At 41.8% G+C, this 27,888-nt stretch overlaps 1 protein-coding gene across 9 annotated transcripts in view; it reads right to left on the reverse strand.

Moving 5' to 3' along the window:
* Window positions 1–27,888, reverse strand: part of pbx3b (pre-B-cell leukemia homeobox 3b) — a 65,909-nt gene that overhangs the window by 16,294 nt on the left and 21,727 nt on the right. The window lies entirely within an intron of this gene.

Below are 27,888 nucleotides of genomic sequence, written 5' to 3' on the forward strand. Positions count from 1 at the left end.
TTGATGCCAGGAATTTTTATATAAAATCAAACAACACAATGAGTACGAGTACTCGTTTTTTTTTTTGTAAGTATAAAAAATACTTTAAAATTTCTAGACAACAGCAAGATACAAAAAAAAGTTAAATTTCAGTAAAATTATTTTTCACTGTATGTAAAATTATATTTTCACATGAATTTGTAGGGGAAAATATGTATTAAAAGGATGAATTTAAGGTTTTAATGAATTCATATTGAGCTATGAAAAGAAAAATCGATTTGATTTGATTAGTCGATTTATTTTAACCCAGCCCTAGTCAGCGTAACACTGTGTAACGATACCGGCAATATCGTGATATCGAAATATTCAAACTGCCACAATATATCGTCGTCGTCATATCACAATATTAAAAGCAGCACATCTGTTAAAAGTCGGGTTGGTTTCCATTTGTGCAAGACATGTTTTGACCCTTATATGTTTAAAATCTACGCTAATGGTCAGATGAAGACGCACGTAATATGCTTGTGAAGTGAGTCAATATGTGGACGAACTCAATGCGTGATTCGATTAGCAAATGCCTCAATATTACTTATTAAAGATCGTAGGTTGTTTATATGCATTGCTGTAATGTACAAAAATCACAACATTGTTTGTTTTTTCATATATTTTTATATATAATAATATTTACAATTTTTTTGTATCGCCAACCTCCCCACAAAATTGTGAGAATTATCGTATATTTCACATCGTGATGTTTGGATATCGTTACATCGCTATATGACAGCATATAATTCTATAAAATGGGACTCAATAGTACAATGAGCGTCTACTCAAACATTCTGATTGCCAAAGTTGTTTCAATTCAATAATCCCTCTCACAATTGGAGGATTTGAAACAGCTCATTACAGCTACATTAAGATACGACTGGCCTCTGGATTCTAAATACGAAGAGTAATTATGTCAGCTGGCAAGCACGCAATCACAGACGCCTTTGACTGACTGGCTGACTGAGCCCGTGTATCTGAGCACTAGAAAGAAAAGGTGTGTTTTCAATTTGGCCTTCTCAATAACCAAATGCAAAGTAAACAACAAACTAAAAAAGAGCATCTGTATCCACTCCAGCGTTGATTCCACATTTTGCTGAGCGGCAATGTCAGTGAAAAACAAATTTGCCTCTATTTATGGATTGGCCGGCTTCGAGTCTTTGAGGTGTAATGGTGTGAGAGGAGTGGATGAATGTGGCTATTTGTGTTGGAGACATTGAGATGCGGGACAAGGCTCCATCAGGCTCGCACAGCCAAGCCAAGCATGTGGACAATATGCCGCTTGCGCCGCTAAACCCCGTCCACATCATACAGCAGCTGCACAACCCTCACACCCAAAGCTCTCATTGTGGAGGGGGAACCGTTCCAGGTTACGCACACACAAAAATGGCACACGATTCAAATGTTGATATATTTCAGCATGCTCTAATAGCTGGTGGTTTGTCTGCCGCCGCGGTTCCTATTTTCCTAATTCGGTACCTACTCGCTCTCAGATTCAAGTCAAGCTTCCCAGGCTGCACTTTTCCTGGCTGTTGCAGGTAGCTCGGCACGTTTTTCATGTCAGGTATATTAAATATAACTCTGGGACGCGGTGTACATTTCCACAGCAAACCCAGTTGTCACTTTTACTCTACTCACTCTGTGTCCAGGGGAAATGCAGCTGAGGGAATTTTTCAACTAAATGGGCATAAATCACTAGTTTCATTCAAACTAAATAATCACACACCATAAAGAGCTACTCGTCTCTCACCGTATATTAGCGCAAAGTCCGTGCGTGCAATAACGTGGCCATTCACGGCAAAGGAAAACCGAGCGCGACATTCGTAAGTGACATGTAATCCTGTTAGTCCGCTGACATGCGTAGTGGCCGTGACATTTTTATCATACATGTCCATTTCTATTTGGGAAATCAGCAGGATAAAAATGATTACTCTGCTAGCCCGTGAAGCCGACCGCCCCGCAGGAGTCCGCCGACGGTGGATTTGAGCCGCAATCGGCTCCGGCAGCTCATTCATAACACACACGCACACGTTTCATGCGTCTGTCTTCCATTGAAGTCGAGATTAGAAAAATATGGCGGGAAAATAGCAAATATGAAGGAATAACAACAGTGCAATGTGTGTCTCTGCATCTTTGTTGGGGACGCTTGCATTTGCAGAATCACTGTCGCAACTCGGCATCATCTCTCCAAATAGACTCCAGCCAGATAATATCTTTAATTTGCGGTGTGGTTGACAAATCTCTATAGTAACTTGCAAAGCCATAGTCACTTTTTGAAATGCTGCTTGCCTGCACAAATCTTTTTTGGGTCTGACGATATGGGTATTAAAACAAGTTTGGGTTAATCCAGCTCCACAGTCAAAGTGGGATTTATCCGGTGCATGAGCCGTGTCACCTTGGCGCACCTCCTTTGCCGGCGCAACTTGAGAATGAAAAATCCATAACTGCTCTCGTTACTTCACAGATCCAATGACGATGGCTCTTTTAATTACCAGAACTCATTTAATGATGTAAAAAGAAAAAAAGAACGAAATCAGCGTCGTTTGTCATTGAAACAATAAAGCTGGTGTATTTCCTCTCTGTGGGATGAGGCAAAAGGAGAAACTATGATCTTCCATCTCTATCAGTCAGTGATGGTAAAATGGAGGATCGTATGATGTTTTCTGGCTAGTTATATTTTAGAGTGGCAAGGTACTCGTTTTCCGATTGATTTTTTATTTTTATTTTTTTGTGGTCTGTTCAACCAGAGATAAACCAAAGCTAACGTGCTATATGCTAGTCTTTTGACATGTTTAAGCTCACACATTAAACATTTTTGTCATGTTTTGGTTGTGTGGGGGTGGGATTTTGTTTTCTTTTGGTTATTTGTCACGTATTCCTTGTCTCTTGTCTCGTTATGTCGAAGCACGTCCACCTGAGTGCGTCTTCCCTTCCCAGCGTGTTGACCAATCAGCTTCTTGTATCTCGCCCAGGTGTCTGTTGTTTTCTCGTTACCATATGTATTTAGTTAGCCTGCTTTCCTTTCACTTCTTGTTGAGTCATTGTTGCTGTCAAGTCATCCCATGTTGTCCATGCCATGCCTTGTTGCCCTCGTGTTTTTGTCGCTATAGTTTGTTTTTGACCTTGTTAATTTGTATTTTTTCATAGTACCTTGTTTACCTTTTTTTCTGAATGAAATCCCCCATTTTACTTGCATCCCTGCCTTGCCCTGTTTTTGTTGCCCCCTGCATTTGGGTCCAATTTCTGTTAATATGACACGTTTTTGCCACACCATTTTGCTGGTTTACATTTTGAAATCAAAATAACCCTCCCAAATCAAATTGCATCGATCCAAAGTCCAGTGCTTTTCAATACACGGAGCTTTTGACCTGTGATGTAAATGTGACACCAGACGAAATTGTCCTTATTTAAGCTTCACAAATCACTGGATTAGGTCATCAAATATGACCAAATGCATCATATAAACAATTCACATTCATATTGGGCTAGTTAGCATACAGTACTCTGCCAAACTACTAACTAGTATTAACTGACACATCATCACACACAAATATAAAATGTACAATAAACACTTGACAAGGGCATTATAGTGATTAAACTAACTCTTATTAATAAATGTGTGATACATAACTGTGAAGTTTTATGTCACTCGCATTCAGCTCTATATTCGAGGAGCGTTCATTGACCGCTCACAGTGTAGGACATCTCAAACATAGACAGGTTAAAGGCCAACAACTCTGAATAGTTATTAATAAACAATGTGGGGTTTCCAACAGCTGGTTCTTTTTCGTTGATACAGCTTTTGCAGTTTGATACGAGTAAACATTTGCTAGTCAATGTAGCTTTGAATGCCATATAAGAAATGTTGTTGTCTCGTTCATCACTCCCTGCTTGAATCAGTGACAGTGATCCACGGGCTGCCTCGGGCCGCTTTCCTTTCCTCCCACTTCCCCTTCCCTTGCGCCGTCCGTTATTCTGTGGGCTTAGATGACCTTTGGCCCGCTGCTTGTTTACTCTCATCAGCGAAGTGCGAGCGGGAGAGCCGTAAAGGCAGAGCCCTGCTGGGTTAATGCGGCCTGCTCGGGAGGGAAGGGGCAGCGTCGGGGTCCTCCACCTCATTCTGCTGCAATGACTGCACCGTCAAACACCAGACAACATATGGGAAGATATACTGCTGCATGGAGATATAGTCCACATTTGCGGATTTATGACCCCCCAAAACTGTTTTTACCGGCGCGTTGCTGTTTGATGCCACACGATGCGATTGTGTCCACCACAGGACATCCTTCTCGTTCCACGTAACCCTGACCTCATGCAGCCTGCGCCCAGCTAGTGCACGGCTCCAGCCACATATCGACACCCTGTTCATCTCATTGCATTGATCCGGAAAGGTCTCCCAAAACTAACTAATCGAAAGAGAATTTATTTTCTGTCAATATTCGCAAAGGTCATCTCTCTTAAAGGTGCGCAGTAGACAGTGTGAGCGAGGGGGATGAAGATGAAGAGGAAGAGGAAGAAGCCTGTGACTGGGTCTGGGCCAAGGTGAGCTTGAACTCCAGGTTGGCAGTCGAGATCCAAGGCTTCTAATCCACCGTGTTATTAAAACTGGCTGCCAAAGCAACACACTCGAGAATACAGAGAGCTTACAGTATTTATTTCACAAAGGGGCCAGTGTCACCACTGCCGCGTTCCACGTCTCCTCTGACTTTACATCATCGTCTTTGTTGAGACGCCTGCATCAGTGACTTTCAGCTCCAGAAGCTGCGAGCAGGATCAAATTACCACTGAAAATCTTTTGTTCTGACAAATGAAACATAAGGATCCGCTTTCACTGATGTTCTGAAAAGACTTTTTTTTTTTTTTTTTTAAACCTTGGCCTACATCTACATGGCACAAAGAAACTGAGACTGCCTGCGGGCTCTCTATTGCATGTACAGTAATTAACATTCCATTAACACATTAATACACGTTAACTATTCCCAATGTTAATGGCAGAGTAATTACCATACCTGATACCACACTGTGGGGAGGCAAAGCACATTAGCAACTTTGTGTGTCACTGTCTCGGCTGAGTGAGCTCAAATGGAGCCATTTGAACATTGCTCATAGCCTTTGTCTACCCCAGAAATAAGCAATTGGGCAAACATTGACAGAAAAATACAATTTTGTGGAGCTTTCGTACACGTCGTAGAATGATTGAACATTTGTCAGACCTGAAGTCACGTTGCATGACTGACAGTCTCTCTTCAACGCAAATAAAAGTTGCTTGATGGAGTTGAGGTCACCAGCCGGGTTAAAAATAACTCAAAAAGTTTGAACCAACTTTGACATTGTTTTGTAAATGAAACAATAACAAAGAATTTTGGTTACAAATTGGACCAACATGCTATTTGTATCAATTTAACCCAAATTTCCAATTTGTATTTTTATTTTTATTATTTTTGTGTGTCTAAAATATCCCCAAAACCTGGGATGTTTTCAAAGTAAACAACCCAAAGCTGGGTAAAATTGACCTACATAGTGTGTGTCGGTCCAGTTCTTAACCAAATTTGGGTTGTTGTTGTTGTTGTTGTTGTTTTTTTTGTTTTTTTTTTACCCAGCAGTTTTAAGGGTGCATATACAAAATGCATGCAAGTATGTCTTTGTGGACTTTACGGGCCAATCCAGAGCCTTGGAAATTTCACAAAATAAGATTCATGTGAACCCAAGTCACCTTACCCAAGCCAAAGGAATGATTCATTCATTGAGAGGTGTGTCTCAATCCTCGTGTACAGCTTTCAGAAGGCCTCTCTGGCATCATAATGCACACCATAACGTTTAAAAATCGATGAGTACATTTTGCGTGTTGGGTGGTCGCGGAGTCAAACGATTCAAGGAAGAGCACCACCTAAACGGGGGAATCCCTGTCGAGAATGATGATGTATTTCCCACCGCAGTGAGTGATAAGCTCATCAGCTGTGCTGACAGTGAAATGTTGGAGCCGCTCGGTGCCAGAGCTGGGTCAAGACTTCCCCCGTCACACGCCCACAGAACACAGAAAACAGGCAGCAAACGATGAGTCGCAAAAGACCATCTCCGTCAGGTCAGGTCAGGTCAGGTCAGGTCAGGTCGCCTTGATGAGAATTCCCCGCCTTTAACCAGCCAACAAATGAGGGCGGGGTAAGATGCCACTCGTGACCGCCGAGTAAAGACAACGACGTGGGCACAGCACGGGGAACAACAACAACCCCAATGAATATCTTGAAGACATTTTGCCAAGCACACTAAAATTAATCACTGTCCTGCAGTGGCATTGACATTTGTGTGAAGTGACACCCCACATGACAAACTAGGATGTGAGGAGGGGGGCGGAGGGCTGCCGAAACAAGAGCCACTGTCACTCTCAGTGATCAGGCGCGCATGCGCGTGCGTGCGTGTTTATATTTGGACATGTGAGTGGCCGCTTTGTTTCCAGCTCTCGAAGACTCCATGTGGGCAAACGGCCAAGTGGTACAGTGATGGCTGACCGGGCCAAGTAAGCGGACGGGACCTTTGCTACAGATCACAAAACACACCAGGACGACGGTGCAGGCCGTCAACATGGGGCTGACGCGGTTCACGAGGTCTGCTTGTCACATGAATGAGCGGCAATCGCCCCGATTTTGGAGAGCGCAACACAACATCGAGTGCCGTGTACTCAAATGTCGACGGTCAGACATCTTGTATGACAACATTGCATTTCATCACGCTTTGAAATCGCTTCCTTCTATATTGCATATTTCATGTATTGATGGTCTTGAGCTGCTTTCCTCGATTTTGTGCAAAGGTAGACTGATTTGTTATTCAGACCCCGAGCAAATAATGCAAATGTGGCACTGAAAGCCACTTCTGAAACACCCCAAGGCAACTAATCAGTCCTCCTCTGGTTGCAGCCTTTCTGTAGCCTCCTAATTAGAGGATGGAGATTGCATGAAACCAGGTCACACAGCAGGTCTTGTACACACAGATAAACATACAAGATTTGCAAGAAAAACTTTGTCACGCCAAGACTGATTCATTATTTTAAACACTAGAGGTGGACAAAAACAAATACAACTAATCCATTACATTTACTTTCAAGATCTCTTGAAAATCTTTTAGTTTTGTGCGCACGCATACAAACGACGGCCCGCGCGCGTGTGAAGGCTGCACGGACGCATAAACAAAGAAACGGCATTGGTAGCATACAGCCAAGCATGATCCACTGCCAGAGAGATTATTCTTTGCAGTGGCATTCCTACAAGAGAGTTGACAGTCCATCATTTAGATTTTGCAGTGTATTCACGAAAAGGCTGCATTGCCCGAAGCAGAAGGAGCTGCTCTTTCCCCCAGTGTCTTTTGTACGAACCAATTCAGCTCCAAATTGTAAAGCCCCAATCCTTTGCTTGGCGTGTTAAGGACTCTGCTGTGAGGCAAGCCAGGTTACGGCTGAGCTTGATTCTCAGGGAGAACTGCTAAAGCTCACAAAACCAAAAAAAAACAAAAACACATCCACTTCTTGTGTCTTGGGCCCCGCACGCACCTTCGCAACAGACTTGTTTGGGGAATCATCCGGAGCCTGATGTTGCAGGTTACAAGTAGGTCTGCAGAGTGCAGTGCGAGGAGTGGGTGGGCAGATCAGGTCCGCGCCAACAACAGCTTGTGACAGAAGCAGGCCAAAGAGGATGCTGAGACACGCACAGACTTAACAGGCAGCCGGCCTGCCATCCACTCGTTTTCAGCTCGCCTTAAACTCAACACATCACTTCGCATTCATTGCAAGCGTCTCTCCGATGGACAAAATAGAGTTTGGAATTACCATAAGAGTCAAAACTAATACAAATCTGTTTTCAACTCACCAAAGCATTTTGAGCACCTCGTAGTGCGATGACCAAAACAGTCAACATTTGAATAAAGCTTTAAAAAAAACATTGGAATCTACAAATCAATTACTCTGCCAATTAAAATCAAGGATTTCTGCATTGTATTTTATCAACAAAAAATGGGGGGGGCATTGATAAAGTATTTTTTATTCATCAACAAACTGTGTCCTAATTTTGTCCTTTGTTTAAAAAGGAAACAACAACAAAAACACTTAAATGTTGGACATTGTGATTAAGCAATTTGATGATACAACTGCTTATTAAAAAAAAATATATATATATATATCATAATTTTCGAAAAGTATCAATCGGTATCAGCGAAGCTGGACCTGTATTTACTTGGTATTGGATCAATACCAAAATTTGCAGTATCGCACCCCACTTATATTTGTGGTATATTAAATGAGTATCGATTCAACTGGGCGGCATGGCTCAGTGGTAGAGTGGTCGTCTCCCATCTGTGAGGTTGTGGGTTTGATCCTCACCCGCCTGGTGACCATGTCGAAGTTTCCTTGAGCAAGACACTGAACCCCAATTTTCTCCCAATGGACCATTGTCGGCCATTGTTGTGTGAATGTATTGTAAAGAGCATATGGTGTAGTTTAAAAAAAATAACAAAAAAAAGCGCTATATTGGAAGCATTCCGTTTACCATTTACCATCCAATCCTGGAAACAAAACGATCTCTACAAACTGCAAAATATTTCCAAAATTCTATTTTAGCGACTATGTCATGAGTGAGAGCGGAGGTGAGGCCATTGACTGTGACGTGTTGTTCACGTTATCCAAGATGAACTGCACAATCCCGCCGGTGTCACCCTTGTCATCTGTTACCCAATCCCCCTCTGCATCAAATCCCCTGCTTGGACTTCAGTGGAGCAGAGACGAGGCGCCGCTGAAGCAACACAACAGCTCCCGTTGCGTCTCTGCACGAGGCGAAGGAGGGGCTGGAGGGGGGGCTGGAGGGGGGGGGGGCAGCCGGGAGCCCGTGCCCATAATTACAATAATTAACAGTTGCAGATTTAATTGGAAGGGAAGGCATTAACAGGGCGAACACTGCGGACGTGCTTGCAGGGGGAACCTCTGCCGCAAGACGCCTTTGTCTTCCCGGGCACCTAATGGCGCTTTGACTGCGCTTGGCAAGTGCTGACACGACACAACGCAACCTTGTGGAGGGTTCAGATGGCGGGGCTTGTCAGGACGCAGATTGGAGCCAGATAATTAGGTGACAGGTTAATGAGAACGCCATTCGGTTACTGTATGTCGGCAATTCACTGCTTTGTTTTGATGTTTTTATTGTTCACTTGAGTGGAAAACAATCAATTATTCACCAGATGCCCGAGTTGTGTTTCAGTGGCATCGAAACTGTTTGACTGTATATTTCACGTATTCGTCCGACCACTTTTTTTTTTGCTTTTTACATAATGTGATGAGATTACAATAATAAAGTAATCACACAAAGTACCATCACAACAGTCACAAGTCGACTACTGATGGCCAAGCGAGCTTGCCCTCCACTGGACCTCCGGGTTTCGATCGGACCCACGTCAAGAACCACTGCTACAGGATGAAAAACATAAATCCAACTCAGCATTTATGGGTTCTTTCTGAGCCCAACCAGTTTTACGGCATTTAGTCAAGTGTAATTTGTGTAATCATGACACTTTACAATAAAAATAAAATAAATGTGAAAAAAAATCTGACGTACCATCAGTGTCATTAATTACATTGCTCTTATTTTTAATTTTAATAAATCTGAAAAGGGGTCATCTGACATACTCATTTTTTGTCGATTTTCCAAGTATTTCAGCGAATGTCCTCACAAAGCGTTAATGCAGTAGGAGTTAGCAAAATGTAATCTCGGTTGGCTCGTGGTGATCGCACTGCACGACCTTTTCAGACTGTATTGCCTCATGTCAAGCTCTGAAGATGTCAAGCTCAAGTGAAGTTGGAGGTCAGCATTAGGACATGGTAACCATGAAAATACACCAGAAAACGTAAACAAGCCCCGTGGCCCCAAGTGTTCAGATAATTCAGTGTATTATGTTTCATAATGTTTCTGTGAAATTCCATAACCCTCAGAAAAAAAAGAAAAAAAAATGCTGTGCTTTCTTTGTAGGGATGTATTGGCAAAGAACGCCAGTGAGAGGTCTTCAGACATCGGCCCAAGCACTCAACACCTCCTGTTTTGTACCGACTTGTACCTTGCCTGTGGTGGCCAATTAAAATGCCATGAGATGAATGGGAAGCCACAACTTTGATGTCCATCTTTTTAATAAGCTTTGCTTAAGAAGACATCTCAATATCTTCACAGTGTGAGAGAAAAGAGGTTTATTCCAAAATGAAATGCCTTGTAAATACAACTGGAGGTTTAGGCTGGGTGGGAGGGGGGGGAATCACACTTTTGCCTGTGACTTTGGTGTTGCCATTCATTATCTCCTACTGCAGTCGTGCAGATTAGTCAACGAAAGATGATTTTTACAGCCTCGTGAAATCAAAGCTTTATTGCACTGAATCAGCGTTTGCGCAAACAGAGAAAAGTCTTCTTCTTTTGTCACTGTGGTAAAAAAAAAAAAAAAAAAATCTCAATTTATAAAGCAGTGAAAACAAACTGCTGTTTATGCTTGAACTTAAATCAGGCAAGCTGTTTAATTACATGCAAAATGAAAAATCCTTCAAGGTTGGCAATGCACGGCCGTAAGAAGGGCAATCGTATAGTGTAACAATATCTGCAACGGCGCACGGGGCAATAAACTGCATGAGCGTGTATGAATGTAAGAGAGGTGGAAGTGGAGCATATATCTAAAAGCGGGCCAACGGAAGCGCTCCTTTATAAGTGCGTGTAACTCAGTCAGGAATAATGTAAATGTCTGGAGAGTCTTAAGAGCGAGCAGGCCCGTTTAAAAGCGCCCTGTTTCAGCCTAGTAAAACAAGTCAATAAATAGAGCGGAGAAGCCGCCGCTGTCTTGTGCTCTCTCCTGAATGAAAACAGAGGTGAAGCGCTTATTTTCACTCCGGCATCAGAGCTTGACAGCAGCATTAATGTGCGCTCATACATTCTGACTATCGCTCGTCACAAGCTATATCTGTCAGCATTACACTCAAGTGCATTTGAGATGCAAAACAAGCGCACCTCGGAAGGTGTATTTATGAGCGTTGCGGTCAGCTGCTGAATGCTTCATGTGACCACGCTTGCGATGTTTATACGGGACTCGCTCACTTCATGGGTTTGTCTTTTCGTTGATTCTCACAAGCAGAACAAACACAGATGGATTACGCAGTAGGCCGGCAGTTAGCGGCTTCTTTCTGCCTGCGCTCCAAATGGGAAGCCGATGACACAGACTGAGGCTAAATGGAAACACCATTAGGAAGGCAAACACTTCACCGTGATAACTTGTACCTGATTACCACGGGAAAGTGCAGGCTTGGTTCCTGTTTTTTTTTTTTTTTTTTTACTGTGTCAACACTTTGGGAAAGCAAATATTTCACAGACTACTCTCGCTGCTCTTTAATCCATATGCTGCATTCTGTTTGACACCGCATGGCTTTGCGGACTAGGAAGAGCTCCTCGTCTCCATGCTTGGGATCTGTATTACACGATGAATAGACAGAGGTCACACACCATATCACACCGGGGCCAGCGCCAATCCTTTATTAAATTACCTAGCTATCTTATATTCTGTCAGCACATTGATAGGGGGGTTATCTTTTTCATTTATGCAGCGGATTTTCTGGGGATTATGCATTAAAGATTAAGGGTGTGTATGCCCGAAACCTCAGCGCAACAAAACACAATATGTGAGCAAATACGTGGCCGATGTGTGTGCAGAAAGGGAGGGAGGCGGTAGCAAAGAAATCTTCAGGAGCGAGAGCAGGGCAGGGCAGGGTTTATTCTCCTCAGACAATACAAGCTGTGACTCTACCGAATGTTTCCCACCTAAAATAGTGTGGTAAGCAATACAAATCCCTCGGACAAAATGAAATGTATTAAACATGTGGATTTCATAAATCTCCCTTCTCTCTGTCTGGGTCAGAGGTATATTCAGTGTAGAGCTCAGCAGGCACGTTGTTACTCGGAATCGCAAGTGCTCCGAGTGGCTTCTAAATGAATGTCAGCGAAAGATCTTCCCGGCAACACGATTCAAATCATTTACCCCTGCTACTTTCAAAGAGTATTACAGCGGCGGAGCGATTTAAAGGTCTGCTGTTGAAATATAACAGCTGGAGCGCTCAACTTGATAGGAAACACGATCTACAAAATTGATATATACTTCCGAGGTTACCAATTCTATATGCGTGACTTCCCTGGGCTCTGCGAGCAGTGGCAACAAATACAGTAGGGATGGACATACCGTATTTAAAAGTGATGACGGATGCAGAAAAGGCACAGGAGTTGGGAAACGGAGACTCGCTATATAAACAAAAATACAAAGTAACAATAGAAAACCTTGACTAAGAAAGATCAACTGAGAGAGCTTGACGCATGTAAGCCACCTCAAACACACGGAAGAAAGCTTGCAGGCAAGAGCAGGAATAGGAAAGCTCGACGTGCTGAGAGAAAAAAAACTCAGCTAAGAGGCCTTGACGTACTGCCAAACGTGTCGTTGGGTAAATCTCGCTAGCGCAATGCATGCTACTACATTACAAAGGCCTATATGATGAAATAAGAGTCACTAGACAAACTGATGCAGGACAGTAGCAATAGCATAGCTATTAGCAACATCATCATCATACGGTGGGTAGGAACTGCGTAGCAACTACATACATACCACACATCATTATTATTAATATAGTGACGAGACAAACTAATGTGACTAATACACACACATATATATATATATATATATATATATATATATATATAGGCAACTGCATAGCTACTAATGTCATCATTAGGGACATAGTCTCTGCATAGCAACTACAAATTATGACTGACTAGACAAACTAAGTGCGACTAAAACAGGACCATAGTAACTGCATCACAACTACAAAAGAAGAGTGACAAGACAAACGTTAAGCAATCTTTTTGATATATTTATGCTGCTCTAAAGTGGATGTTTTCTGATGATTGTATGAAATCATTAAAGAACAGAAAAGTTGGGAATGACATATTGTTATGAAACAATAATGGATACTTGAAGAGGTAATCTTGGTCTACTAGCAAGTAAACTCTGGCGTGGTTCACGTCAATGAAGATCAAATGTGGAAGCTGCGCAGACCAACAACATCGGCGGGAGAAGAGACGAAAAGAAGATGGCGGATGGCTTTGCATCCGAAAGGAAATTGCTTTTCCTGGAGTTCGCATTCTGGCTCAAGCGAAACAAATACTGTATGTAATACAGCCTACAACATGTGAGACACTTTGGTGGCATTGTATAATTCAATCATTATGGTGACTTCATCATCACATTAAGACAGATTTAAAAGTTGTCAGATTAAATATTAAAAAGAGGCTGCAGGCTGTGTGGAATTTTGAAAGGAATAACACAGATCGCTGATGAAATGAGGCACCTATATGCATATTTAATGCCATCGGGAACAAATGCATATATTATTCCTCCAGGCCACCTACTTTGTAATAAGGAATAGTGAGGATATAGATGTGGTAATGCAGCCCAGTGGAAATATGAAAGAGAAATTGGTTTTACATAATGATGTCAAAAGGAATATGGCTCTGCATGGTCATGCGGAACAAAGATAAGATTCTCTTTCTCAGCCAGTGAATATTGTGCTAATGGTTTCTTCATTTCCTTAAAGCATGAAGAAATCGGCTTTATGTGAACCTCAGATGAGCTTCTATTGAATGAAGGTAGCGTTTATCTTTCAATAGCAGACGAGATCTGTTGGAAATGCCCGTGCGGCGCAGCATGCGGAATCCAAACGCTTTGTTGCGTGTTGAAATAAAGAGAAAGTGACAAGTGACAGTAATGTTATCACATTTTCGACACAAGGAGGTTTGAAGTGGAGAACAAAGCGACCAAAGGCAAAGCAACCGGGTCAACCCTCGATAAGGAGGCTGCGTTTCACATAGTCGTAAACAATCACCGATCAATACGCACGTGAAAGCTTCTCTTTAGCAAAGACGTACAAGTCATACGAACATTTTGTCTAACAAATGCCAAGTATACCTGGAGTACACCTTTTCAACTCGACGCTGGAGAACTTGCATGCAAATGCAAGCTAGCGGAATGCTAATACTTGAACGCATGTGGACTGAAAAGCCTTTGACCAACTGCAACATCAATCATAATGATGTGTGGTATGTTTGGGAGCGGAATTCTGTCTTAAAAATGTCAATGTCTGTCCCTTTGAAAAAGAATGGGAGATTAAACGTTACATCCTGGGAGAACTGTACGTAAGCCCCGGTGGTGTGAATGCATGTTGACGTTGCTACGGTGTAAGTCGGATGTATTACGTGGGAGTTGAATGAGGACAAAAGGCGAGAAGATGACAAATAAAAACAAGGAATCAGAATCACGCGAGAATTCTCCTTTCATTTTTGATGTTCTGTGCACAAATACAAGATGCTGTCGTCGCTGCACTCATCCTCACGCAATAAGCGCCGTTGTCTCCGAACGTCCCCTTCCAAAGGGTTCAGCCTCGACCATCTGCAGGCGTTCCCAGGCACCGCCATAATGATGCATGACTAAGTACAGTTAAAGTGTTGCAGTCTGTTGGCAAAAAGCAGTCAAGCACCTTGCTATAGTGTCACTACAGATAAAGCATACAGCTGATGGTTGACATTGGCTAAAAGGCAGTGACAGGCCAGCTGATGTGTGTTTGGGCATTAAGCGCGTACGCGAGCCCAGAAAGCACGGCGCAGCAGATTTGGAAGTTACACTTAACGAGGACGTGAAATAGGGTTGGGCACGCTGAAATGAAACGCTGTCGAAAGTGGGACACTGTTTCAGAGTTATTCTCTCTGCCAAAGAGCGGCCATTGTGCCGCGCTGCTCCGGTTTTAAGGCACATCACAAATTGTGTTTGTCACACACACTTCAGCAAATGGTCGTCGGATCGAAGAAGAAAAAAAAAAACATCTTCAGCTGCCTTCCCAGTGCACCCGCTGACAAACATGTCAATCTATTTGCACATTTGAACTCGAAGGCAACTCAGGAAGGGTACATTTAGGCCAGCTTTACTTTGTTTTTGATTATTTATTTGTTTATTGTATGTATGTATGTATGTATTTTTCCAAAAACATTACCATTCATTTCCAACAGCACATTCAACATTGCAAATTTACACCATTCTCGTTTGAATTTCAAAACATTCAGCACATTCAATTTGAGAATGATTTTTAACATTCTGAAAATGGACAAATATTAATATTCCTGAATTTTCACCCAAAACGTTCACACTGATGTAGTCTGCATTGATCACTTCTGTTTTTTTTTTCCCCACATTCATTCACTGTTCACAATGTTCTTCGGCGCTACTATTTTACTCATTCCAAAAATTCTCCTTTATCAAAATCCAAGTCAACTTTATTGTGAATTTCTTGACATGTGCCGGACATACAAAGCAATCGAAGTTACGTTCCTCGCATACACGTGCGTTGGGAGACACCAACAAAAACAAAACGCAACATAGTCAGCAGTAAAGAAAGTTTATAGGCACACGATGAACAGGAATATAAAAATAACAAAAATGAACAGGAATATAAAAATAACTAAGGTGTAAGGTGCTTCGTCGCTGAGCTATTGTTAAGCACAGGTGGCACAAGTCAAACAATGTCAACAATATGCAGTATCTAAAAGAGGTGTAATAAATAGCTAATATGTAATATGTCAGGTGCATGTATGCCCAAAATTCAGCATTTTTACACTAAATGTCACTATGAATTCCCAATGACATATTCAACTTAACAGATTCCAGTCATTCTTATGTGAAATTGAAATCTTTGAGCTCGTTCAAATGGCATTGGGAACAATTTGCAAAATGCCAAAATTCAACTTGTTTTACCATTAAATTATCCACACACAAAAAATCCAAAACTACAATATGTTTTGTTTTCTTCTCTTATTTCTATATTTTTTTGACCGATTAAAACCATTCAAACATTTATTTAAAAAGAGCCAACTATTATGTTTTTCTCCTCTATTTTTTTTTACATTTTTCTACTGATTCAAATGTTTGCAACTTTAAACTTTTCACCTTCTCAATTGCATTTTTTTTTTCCAGAATAAAAGCCGATGACTTTTTTGTCTGTTTTTCTCTCCTCTGATTCAAACCATTCCAATTTCAACATGGTCATTGTATATCATTCATTTCATTTCATGTCATTCCACAATTTTTCATTCGGCCTCTCAGCCTTCACACGTAATTTCTGTAGAAATTGCATTCGCTGTAGTTCATTTATAACATAAAAAAAAAACCCGTCTGTTAGACCAGTTTTGAATGTTCATTATGCAGCATATACCGTCGTTGAATACAGAGGAGACAAGGAAGTGTTGAATATACTGTACTCGATTTGGCAAAGTCTTTAGTGTCAAAACGCTCCACAGACTTTGTTGCTGCCTCTGTCGGGTTGACTGCCGCAGCCGCTTTCATGCAAATGGTCTTGAATGTTATTTTCGAAAGACTGCATTTTAAAGAGAAAATCTCAAATTCTGCCACTGCATCTTGTCACAAACCCTTTCCTTTACTATGCCCCCCCTTCTCTCACCCACTTGGTGCTGCTGCAGCCGCAAACTGCATAATTGATGCAAATACTGTCACATGTGTCAAGAGTGGAGACTCTTCTAGTTTACTTGCGTGGAACATTTTATCGGAGGACATTAAGTGGAGAAAGCGGCCTCATGCCAGGGGTGGAAAATCATCTTGTCAGTGGTCTCATTCACGCAGCCTTCACGATTGTTTCATCAAGGTGATTGAGAACAAATAGCAGCAAAGAACATTCCAACATCTTAATATTAGATTTTGACATACAATTTTTCATCAACAGCCAAGCCAAACAAAGAATGAATTTTGTATCTGACAATTATACATAAACGCTTTTAAAGAGCACTGACGGGCCAGCCGTAATGGAGACTGGGGTGCAGAAACAGGATTCATTTACCATGACAATACATGGAGAGTTATGTCGAATTGTAACATTCCTAGCCATTTAATGAACCATTCTCACTAATGTCTAATTTTACAGTCTCTAGTGGTAATAAAACACACAGCCTGCTGCACTGTTTCCGTCTATTTTGAGCTTTGTCTGAAACAATGGCGCATAACAGAGCAGGCAGGCAGACGTGCGCGTCTTTCCCGTGCACGCAGACAGGCAGGCAGAAGCACTCGCACTCGTCTGCTGTCCGTTCCCCTCCTCCCTCGCCCTCCCTGTCCTCTTTTTTTTTTTTTTTTTGGGAGCTCCAGTCTGTGCTGCAGATTAAGTGACTTGATCCTACAAACATCTGAAGAATTCAGCTCCACAAAAGGGGTCAGACAAAGGCCAGGGGATAACCTTGCAGGTCCTCCTCCATTAGCCCATCCATGGATTCGTCACCGGGAGGACGAGACAAAGAGTTGATTCACCTCTCGATGCGTGATCAACATCAATGATAAAATATGTCTCAGTGATGGTGGGGGGGGCATATTCCAGCCTTTTGCAAACAATTTTTGAAAGTTTAGTGAGCGCTGCAATACTTAAAGCAAGTGCTGACTGTCTCTTTGTTTACATGTCTCTTGATATAGACTACAAAAAAAAAAAAAAAAACCTGAATTTTCCAGGCGATAGCATTCACAAAGAATCTGGGGGCCGCGAGAAAAACATTTCAACTGTAATAAGCCTCCTCCATGAGCGCCTGAAACATTTCAGAGGGCTCCTTTGAAGCTCTCACTATGTTGACTGTTCATTTATGGACTGTGCTTGGAAAGCTTAAGCGCCATATCACTATAACCTCGCAGTGCATGCGCATTAATAATTAATTGTCAGTGCAAGTAAACACCAGTGTAAATATAAGAGCGCTCCAATCAACTTGAACTCTGCCGGCTACCGACTTCAAGCTGCGTTTCGAGGGATGCGAGAATATATTTGGCTGTTCCTGTGCCTTGTATTTGGATGGTGTGGAGTTTTGATGTCGAGACACGATTTAAGCCGGCCACTCCATCTTTCATGCCGCAGACGCCCATATTTAGTCGGACCTGCTCAAGAGGAGATTTGGAGGTGTAGTTACCCTTTAGCTTGCAGGCAACACACTGTGAGTTTACGACTAACACAAGCTCATTTATATTACTTATGGTGAGGAATGTATTTGCCGGGCCTGCAGAACATGCTGACCTTGTCATTGTAGCAGCATCCAGCCCCGCTAGTGAGGAGCCTGCTGGTGCTCAGGTACCAAACGGCGCTCTGCTCATGTTAGACAGAAAAGAAAAACGAGGGGAGACATTGCTTCCTTAATGTCCGAGCTTATTGAGGTCTGATTCAAATGTTTCATTCCATGTATGTGAAATTAAAACGTTTAAATCTGTTTTTTGGACAAAATGGTAAGCTACAATAACATGAACAATCAAATCTTCCTGTTTATGCATCATGCATAAGTCTTCTATAGGTTGTTGTCGAGGATGCGCATGTGAGCAGCGATTCAGAATTCCGCAGCCTTTTTTCTTCTTCCTATAAATCCTCATTATTTCTAATAGCACTCGTGAACGCTAAAGAGTTGAGCGGAGCATGTTCTCTTTATACTGCAGTCACTAACAGACATGGCCGAGCACTATGGGTTAATGTAATATCACAGTTGGATGCCTCCTCAACTCACCTACATTCCCTGTTAGCTGCAGAGATTTTCCGTGGGAGGGAGAAAATGCATCGTATGAAAGGTGGTATAGCGAATGGAATCACTTTGTGTATAGTCATAGAAGCTACACAGCTAGAAAATCACCCAAAAAAATAAAACTCAAGCATGTTCCAGTTGAACTATATTGAAGAAAAAAATCTGCTTCACAAAGTAGTAATGCTTAATTGTCTTTATCACTGACAGACAATCATTAATTTTGTGTGTGGCTATGGGAGAAAATTGTACTGAATCATTATTGGTAATAATTGAATAATTTATTACGTCATCCCACTCATTTCATTAAACATTACGGATGTGCGAGTACCGATACTAGGCTGATACTTGGCCATATTCCAAGGTTTCCGTGCTCGCGACAGTGGCCAATAACACTATCGGCCATCCTCTTGTGGCCGTTTTACGATGAGGACCTAGAAAATATTGCCGTCAATTGAGTCCTTCTCAACGAGGGGGGGGGGGCGTAAAGTCAAGGGTGTGATTCTGGGTGACCCCAGGTAACATGTTTTTTTTTTTTTTTTTGTTTGCTTCTATTTGCCGTACTACAATAATGTGTAATTGCACAACCGCGGCAGTAGGTGGCAGTGGTGCTCTCATTGTCAGTGATTGCACAAGCTCTTCTGTATAAGCATACTTAAAGCAATCATATGGACAAATGATACTATTAATACACAGCAAAGGCGGGGAGACGTAAGAAAATAAATTGAGAAGTATTGCAATTTGAAGGGAAAATGCTATATTGGGATATATGTCTTCTTTTCTTTTTTTTTACTTTTTCTTTATAATCACCTATATTTTTGAGTAGTAGTGGTATCGGTACTTTGTATTGGTGACTGCTCTTGGGTGGAGTACTTGTACTGGTATCAGTCTGGGGGAAAAAGTGGGATTGAACATCCCTAATAAACATATTCAATTGAATATAAAACATAAACAAATGAAAAGAAAACTGAGCATCATTCTTTTCGTCTTACTGTTGACCTGTTTGGAGTGTGCTGAATGTATAAAATGATTTCACACAAGCTTTGCATTAACTCTCAAAATGTCACATCTGTGATTCCCATCGTTCCATTTCGTCAAGGCCAAAACGTTGGTCTAAGAATAGAAATATGGAGTGTACAAAGTCCATGGTTCATCTACTGAGACTGGCATATCAATTAGGAATGTGAATAAGAGTGTAATTGAAAGCAACAGGAGCAGAAAGAAGCGGAAATTCATCAAGGCAAGCATGGCGAAGCGCAAATGAGCTCCGAGCGAGACGCACACGGCCTCTTCGGCTCTTCCCTATTCTTCTTCTTCTTCTTCTTCTTCTTCTTCTTCTCATTCTTTGCCTCGCAGACACACCTCATCTCTCCGGCCATTACCAAACAATGAAATCGGTAAGCAAACAACTCTGCTGACTAGAGTTTCCTTGAATAATTCTAAAGAGGCTAATTGTTTTATTAGAGGTACACATAAATATCTCCCGGACCGTCCCTCCTTCCAGGCACTGCAGATTCATAAAGTTAGTGTTAAAAGCGCACCGGGTGTTAACGTGTACAGCCGCAGGGACTCAATAAACAGTGGAAGGAGATTTATAAAAGAGCGAAAAGCCGAGCTGGATGCGTAACATTAACCAATTACTGTTAGCTCATCAGTCACAACCTCTTGAATCGGATCTTCTTAACATTTGGAAGAACTTGAAGCGCCGATAAGGTCGGAGGTCAGATTAATGCGCCTTTTATCAGCGGTGTGCTGTTGCTCGGCGTGTGCTTTTCTGTTTGCCTGCAACAGCGCAGGGCCGCCATGCAACAGTACGGCGGGTCCACTGTCACTAAATGCGTCCCCAGTTTCCGAGACGTGGGCTTCTCCAGCTGCAGCCTAATTTCCTGTGACTTGCCTAATTACTGTAATTAAGGATTAATTGCCATTAATTATTCACACATAAGCTCATCGCAAATCATGGGGTAAATGTCTTATGAAAGCTGCCATACAAGCCATGTATAAACACGCTAGCATCCTCCAAGCTGCCGGATCGATCAGTCAGCCGCAGCTGTGGCAAATATCGACGCCACAGTTAGGAAAACAGCTTTCAATTCCTTCATTTCAAAAACATTTCCTGGTGCTAGTGGGATCGTTTTCAAATATCACCTCATATCTGGTTACCCACTTTTACTTTCTGTTGCTTAATCTCACAGACATCAAGCAGACACACTGTCAAACTATATTTGTCAAATGTGAAAGCAGAACTTTACAGTGTCAGTGGTTATCAACCTTGTTGGAGGGGCTGAACCCACAGTTGCCAAAAAAATGACAGGCCCCAGAATTGACCCCTGTGGAACACCATGCATTGAATGTGAATTGATATTGCACATATTTATTCGACCACTCCCGCATCATCAATTCTGCTTAGTCATGATATATGGAAGACTATCAAGTGTAGTTAACATGCTAAAATCTAGTTTTAATTAAGTACTCTGCAGCAACTTTAGGCTCATTAAAAAAAAAAAAAAACCTTTGGTCACATTTGGGCCAAATGTTCGCGAGCCTTTTAATACTGCACATCTTTTCACTCGATGTCTTTTTACAAGTTCATCATTGGGCCATGCTGCTAAATGCATCTGCACCAGCATGGGGCAACACATTCTAGATGAAGACAGTGGAATAACAAGAATTCAGACCTTTCGACAGTGCAGGCAGAATTTGCCCAGATCAGCGTTCTCGTTGCCATTTAATTTACTGAGCTGAGCAAGAACCGTTTTACACGTTTGCTAGATTAATGAGCAGAGCAATATTTGATTTTATTGCTGTGGTCTTAGATCATGTTTGGTTTATTGGGATTAACTTGAGATTTGAGTTCAAGTTATGACAAGGAATCTCTATCTTATTGAGTTTCAGTCCTCGGGTTGAAAGCATCAAATATGTCCTCCATTTAGAGTTGGCGTTTTACATTGTATCACCAAAAAAAATGCCCGATTGTGCTTTGTTTTTGCAAAAGACCTGAATTGTACTGGGACCATGTCATGTCATGTCATGTCAGCATGTGAGTATTTGTAATCATTTGTAACTGGGTACAAGCTGCAACCTCTGCACATTTTATACCCCAGCATGCAATGCATCATTGCATCACTGACGTCTAATTGACACTTCCATATTTATTGTCCTAGCATCCATACTCTATGTGGTGTTGCGTTTATAGACTCCCCAACAGCTTGATCCTGCTAATTGGTGTAAATACAAAGCCGGGAGTTGCAGACACCCACTTTCACACTGCAGCTGTAAATTGTGACTGCGATGAGTGCGTTTTTGTGCAGCAGTGGCAACAATATGACCGGAAAACAATGTCAAACTCCACAACATCTTGAAAATATTTTAAACATATTTGCATGGTCTGAATTTCTTTTAGATATCAACATTTAAAGTTTGAATCATCTTGTTAGGAAATGACAATGTCAATAGTCTGGATTACTGCATAATAATGTATTCACAATCGCAACTTTTTGCTAGTTGCTAATGTCACTCTAGTGCTATAAATCGAAACAAAGTGCAAACAATATACTGAAGCCGGATAGAATATTTATGTGAATGCCATATTTAAAAGAAGTAATGTATGAAATAATTTGATTAAAGTAACATTGTATAGTGTCTGTCTAAATGAAAGTTATGATTATGATTATTACATGAAAAGCTATTGATTCACTAAAGATAGGCATTAGAAATTGCTTAGAAATGTTTTTGTATCAAGGAAGTCATTAGAAAAACTGTTTTTATTTTTTAGACCGACAACATTAATGGGGATTTCTTATTGACTTTTTCTCTTGTTTCTTATTTTCCAGATGGTCCATCACTAAACTGTTTATTACTATTGTGCCTATGTTGAAATATTGACTTTCCGTTAAAAGCATGTATTGTTTGTTTCAATTTCTTTCGAATTTGTAAGATGAATATAGCCGTTATCAATTTTTATTGCCTAGTTACTTTTCATCCATCCTGTATATGTTCAAATATTATATTCAACTATAATATAAATGCATGCGGCCGATTTGCAGATAAGTTGACATTAACGTATGAGAGAATGACCTGTTGTAAGGAAACGAATGGTGTTATTTTGATCTGTTGGTAAAGCCCTATTGATTGATTAGTTATTTGTCTGGATGACTCCTATTTTGTGCAATGTTTCTTATCTGCTGCAAATGGCTTCATTTCTCTGAAATACGAGACACAATTATGCAGATATGAAATAGCGCACTTTTGCACGGATTAAAATCACGCAAAACGCGGCAATGTGTGTTTTGATCTTCCCTTTTCATTTTCAACTTGGTTCTTTTTCAACTATGTGCTGTCAGCAGATGTCCTTCTCACGGAGACAAAGAAAATGAGCGGGGGCTGGATATCATCAGCATAGAAATGAGCCTCCTCTCGATGCTCCTTCCAAGGCACCGCTTCAGCCACTGCGCTACCTTTTCAACTTGCAAATGACAGTGTCACCAAATGCTATCCTTCCATCAATCAAGTCGGGGGGGTCATGAATATACAAAAGGCAAAGCGGAGACTGGCTGCCTCCCGCAGCTTTACTTGGCCCAATTATACAGGCTCCGCTTTCTCCTCTGAGCCTCCACTTTTTGTTTCAGTCCAAAGGGTCCGGCCCTCGCAGCCCCGGGCTTAATCAAGGTAGGCCACGCATACTGGACCTCTCAAGTGGACTGCAAATGCAAGTTAAATGTGGACACCAAATGTCATCTTTCTTTGACATCATTTCTGCTAGGGGGGGCAAAGACAGCATGGGGTCAGTTGCGCACCCCCTCTTTTTCTCTGTGCACCCGCCACCCTGAAATCCCCCTCATTACCAAAAAACAGAAGCCCGCAGCGCTCGGGCCGCCAGGCTCCCCGACGCTGGGCCCTTTCTTTACCGCAGCTGTCAGATCACAGTGGAGAATTAGCATTCTAACGGCGACGCCTCCACACGGGGATGAATTAGCACACGGGAGCAACTAATGGCTGCCCTCATTGCCCATGGCACGCTTGATCAATAGCATTGTTTTTTGGATCGCTTCACGTTCTCGTTTGTATTATGAAAATTGTAACACAATATTTCTAGAATTGCAAATTACAGTACAACTGAATATGAAGCAGCAAAATCCCACTTGGACATTCTTTTTGGCAACATGAGTGAAGAAAACTCTTTTCTATGGCCACAGCTGCTGGTCAGTGGGTCGGTTTCGTTGGCCCCTCCCTCACGTGCGAGACTTCAACATTCACTGTGGACGTGCACAATTGGGCCTATTTTTCTCCTCCCTCCTTCTCAGGTTTCTCTTTTTTCCCATCTTCCCATCCTTTTTCCCACTATAGTAGCATGTGTAGTAGAATATTTCAGGTGAGTAAAAAGTTTGATTTGGCATTTTTTTTTTACAATACATTTGCCTTCTTGAACTTTGTGCAAGTGGATGCAAGTAAATGCAAAAAGAGTTTTAGTACTGTTGAATAGAGAAAATATTTTTTGGTGACAAACATGTATTGACATGGAACTTTCAACTTGTCCTGTCACGGTCACCACAGCAAGTCACTCGTATTAAATGTTCGGGGGTGATTTTCTCACAATCCCATTGTAATGCTACTAACAATGCGAGTATTGTGTGTAGTATAGTTGGTTTGGTCAGCTCGGGTAATAAAGAAACACAGTCAAACTGTCAGGTACTTATTATTATGCGAAATCTTGCAGGCTAAAATCATTATTCATACATTGATTGTGTTGTTGTGTTTACAGAACGTTACAGGTAGTGACTGGCTAATTTGAAGTGCGAATTTGAGTGTGGCACTAAAGAGTAAAGTTGTTTTCATTGAAAGCAGCCCTGTTGTTCAAGTTTTCAAATAGACGAGAGTGGTACAGAGGCTCCTGCTTCTCATCTCACTGAAATTGTTATTTGACATGAATGCATTCCACCCAAAGAGAAACTGACTGATAAAAGACAGCAGACGTCTGTCATTATTTTTTGGTTTAGCGTCTGAAACGTTGAGCGGCAAAAAGAAAAGGGACAAGCATCTGGAAAACTTACTCTCATCTTCATGTTGATGTGTCAGAGGAGACTGAGCAATCAAGAGCTGATACGTCTCCGAGGAGTGTGGGAAAGCAGAGCGTTAATGTGGGAAAATAAATGACTCTAAATATGTAAGCGGACATTGGAACGGTCTCTGGGTTTGGGTAAACCAACAACGTGTCTGCAGTAATTGATAGAGCGCTACGATAAATACTATTTGTCCATGACAGTCACATGAAATAATAAACCATTGCTGGCTATAAACATGGCTAAATCCCGACACTATTGATTTATAATGTCTCACAGTGACATCAAACCTAAGCAGTGACAGAAACAATGCCGAGGCTTTAGGAGCGCTTTGTCAACTATTAATTCTGTCAAAGCGGGTTTGGCTCGAAGCAGAGCGAGCTTGTCTTGCACTTGTCAATTCCTACGCCGGGAAATGTCTGCGGCACGGGCCCGAGGCGCTGCTCCGTTAGCCCTAATTACCTCCATCCTTGCTTTGGCAATGACAAGACCAGCCCCTGTTTAAAATGCATGTTAATTACGCTAATTATTAATTGGGCTGGTGCTTGAGGATTTGTGTTTATGCCTGGATTATGGTTAATAACTATCAAGCTACGTTTTAAGCCTGCCCTATGACAAGTAATGCTGAGGTGCCGAAAGGGATATTTTCCAATACGTTACCCTCTCCTTTCTTCCAAGTCCATTTCCTGCTGCAGCGTGCGAAATAAATGACAAACAGATTCTCCAGCCTCGTAACAACACACAGACACTTTGCGTCCAGCCCACGTAGTGTCGACCGTCCTGCTGCACTTACATCAAACAATTGTGAGGCCACAAAGCAGATTATACACACGGGTGGCGCACATACGTCGGCACTCGTGCAGATGCTTCAACGCGCACGCATAAACACTGGAGACTTCTATTTCATCCAAGTCCAGGACTAGCTGTCAGGCTAATTGCACACACCTGCGATGGGGACCACACACGCTGCGTCACCACCTGCCATCAAGAGTCCACAACTCCCTGAATTCCAGCAGCTCTCAGCATTTCAACAGTTTGCACAGCAACCGGGGAAAAGCAAATCCAAGTTTTTGTTTGTTTGCTTTTCACGTGCAAAAGATTTTCCCGATCACACAGACTTGCCTGAGTTGTCACTTTTTCAGGAAACACAAGACCAGCAGAAACAACGTTGTCATCTGCCATGTTGTTTGGGTGGTGAAGTGGTCTGCACACTTGAAAAAACTTGGATGATCAGACGCATCTTCAGTCATTGGGTTGTTTCAGGTTATTTGATTTGTAAGCAATATCGTTTCCAGGACTCGAACATTACTTTTGTTGCGATAACTGGAGCAATTGAATACATTCAGTGAATTTAGGAAAATCATCTCTGTTGCCATATATTTATTAGGAACAACTACACGACACACCTGGCGTGTTTAATATACAGGCACAATGATACCTTGAGAAATGAGCGACTCAACTTACGAGTTTTTCGAGATGCGAGCAATTGTTCAGACAATTTTTTTGCATTGAATAGCAACTAACATGTATGGTGGCAGTGAACTCAAGTCAACACACTTCCAAACAAGTAGCACTCCCGCAAATATTGAACAAAGTGTAATAAAATAAAATAAAATAAAATAAAATAATTGTGTCATTGCGGTCAGCAGGCAACAATATCATAAAATGCGATTTTCCTCATTAAAAGCATATTTAGAACATTTGTAGTGTTTGTTTTTTTTTTTTTTGTAGGCTGGAACAGATGAATTATCCCCATTCATTTCCATGGGAAAAGATGTATTGAGACTGCGTGTGACAAGCGTGCTCACTGAAGAAAGTCACCTCCGTATATGTATAAACAGAACTCTTACAAGCTGATATTGCTACAAATGTGGGCTTTAGTACACATCCACAGTTGTGCTCTGGGCCTCCATACATATGTAAACTTCTGAGCAGAACTGCAGTCAACAAGGTGAACACAGTACATTCACCATTTTTGGAAACGAATGAAACATTTGCCAACGAATGAAGCACAAAGGGTTTAATCCTCGACGTCAGCCAGTCAGCAGTCTCCATTTTCTACCACGACCGAAATGGTTAAGGGTGCATTAAGCTGTTTTGTTCAATGGCCCTTGACCAATATTCAGAAGTAGTGAGATAGCATGCTGAGATTTATGTGCTGTGAAGACATTAGGAGAGCACATCCATATGACAACACATAGCTGGGATGGATGGACGGACGGACGGCGGCAGACAAAGACAAACGTAGATGAATGGTTTTGTTTGGTTGTATCTAAATTACAGCTTGATTAAAATCTAAGAGAGGGCTACAGTAAATCTAACGCCAACGTTTGCTGCAGTTCCTCTAAGATGGGAAATATTGATCAGCATGATTTCCCTGGGTAGTAGAGAGCTACAGGAAGAGTGAGAGACATTATTTAAGGGACCTGGAGCCTTGCTTAAAAACAGGAAGGGGGGGAAAGTGTCATTATGGATCATTCCTTGAAACACGGCTTAGTCTGAGTGGCCTTTGATGGTAAAGCGAAAAGGTAGTTTATCCTCGCTTGCATGAGAACCAGGCGAGTGCTTGTCGTGTGTTGGTTTTACATGATTAATATGACACGCGGAAGGTCACGAGGCTGCTGTGGTCGTGCGAACCAGTTGTTATCTTAACACAGCTGTCGAGCTGGATCGGGATTGACTGATTACACCATTGATCGGTGCCCTCGTGAGAAGGGAGCCTTTTGCAATCGTTCTCGATTCAACGCTTTTTCAATTCCATGATTGCGTTTTGTCACTTAAGAAAAGGAGCATTATTGTTTGTGAATGCGTTCTCTCACTGGAGTCCGAATATTTTATGACCAGCACCCTCAATCTTCTGCCAGCAAATCAAATGTAAATGTCAAATTGTTGCAAACGCATGCTAATGCAGAAGAAACCTGTGTGTCATCAATTGAAAATAAACATTGGAAAAAGTGTGAAATGTGAAACAAAGGGCTTGAATCCTGAGCAGCTGGCAAAGAATGAACTCTTCTGGAGAGGGAATGCCAGTTCCAGAGCGCCCCGAGCATCGATTTGGAGCCAAGGCAGTAAACAGCTTTTATCAGCAATAATGATGGCATAATCCCAGCTAAAGAGGAAAGTAGCATATGGTGCAAAGCTTACAACTGCAATCCCAACAAAGTGTGTGC

This window comes from Festucalex cinctus, chromosome 5, assembly GCF_051991245.1.
Source record: "Festucalex cinctus isolate MCC-2025b chromosome 5, RoL_Fcin_1.0, whole genome shotgun sequence".
Classification (NCBI taxonomy): Eukaryota; Metazoa; Chordata; class Actinopteri; order Syngnathiformes; family Syngnathidae; genus Festucalex; species Festucalex cinctus.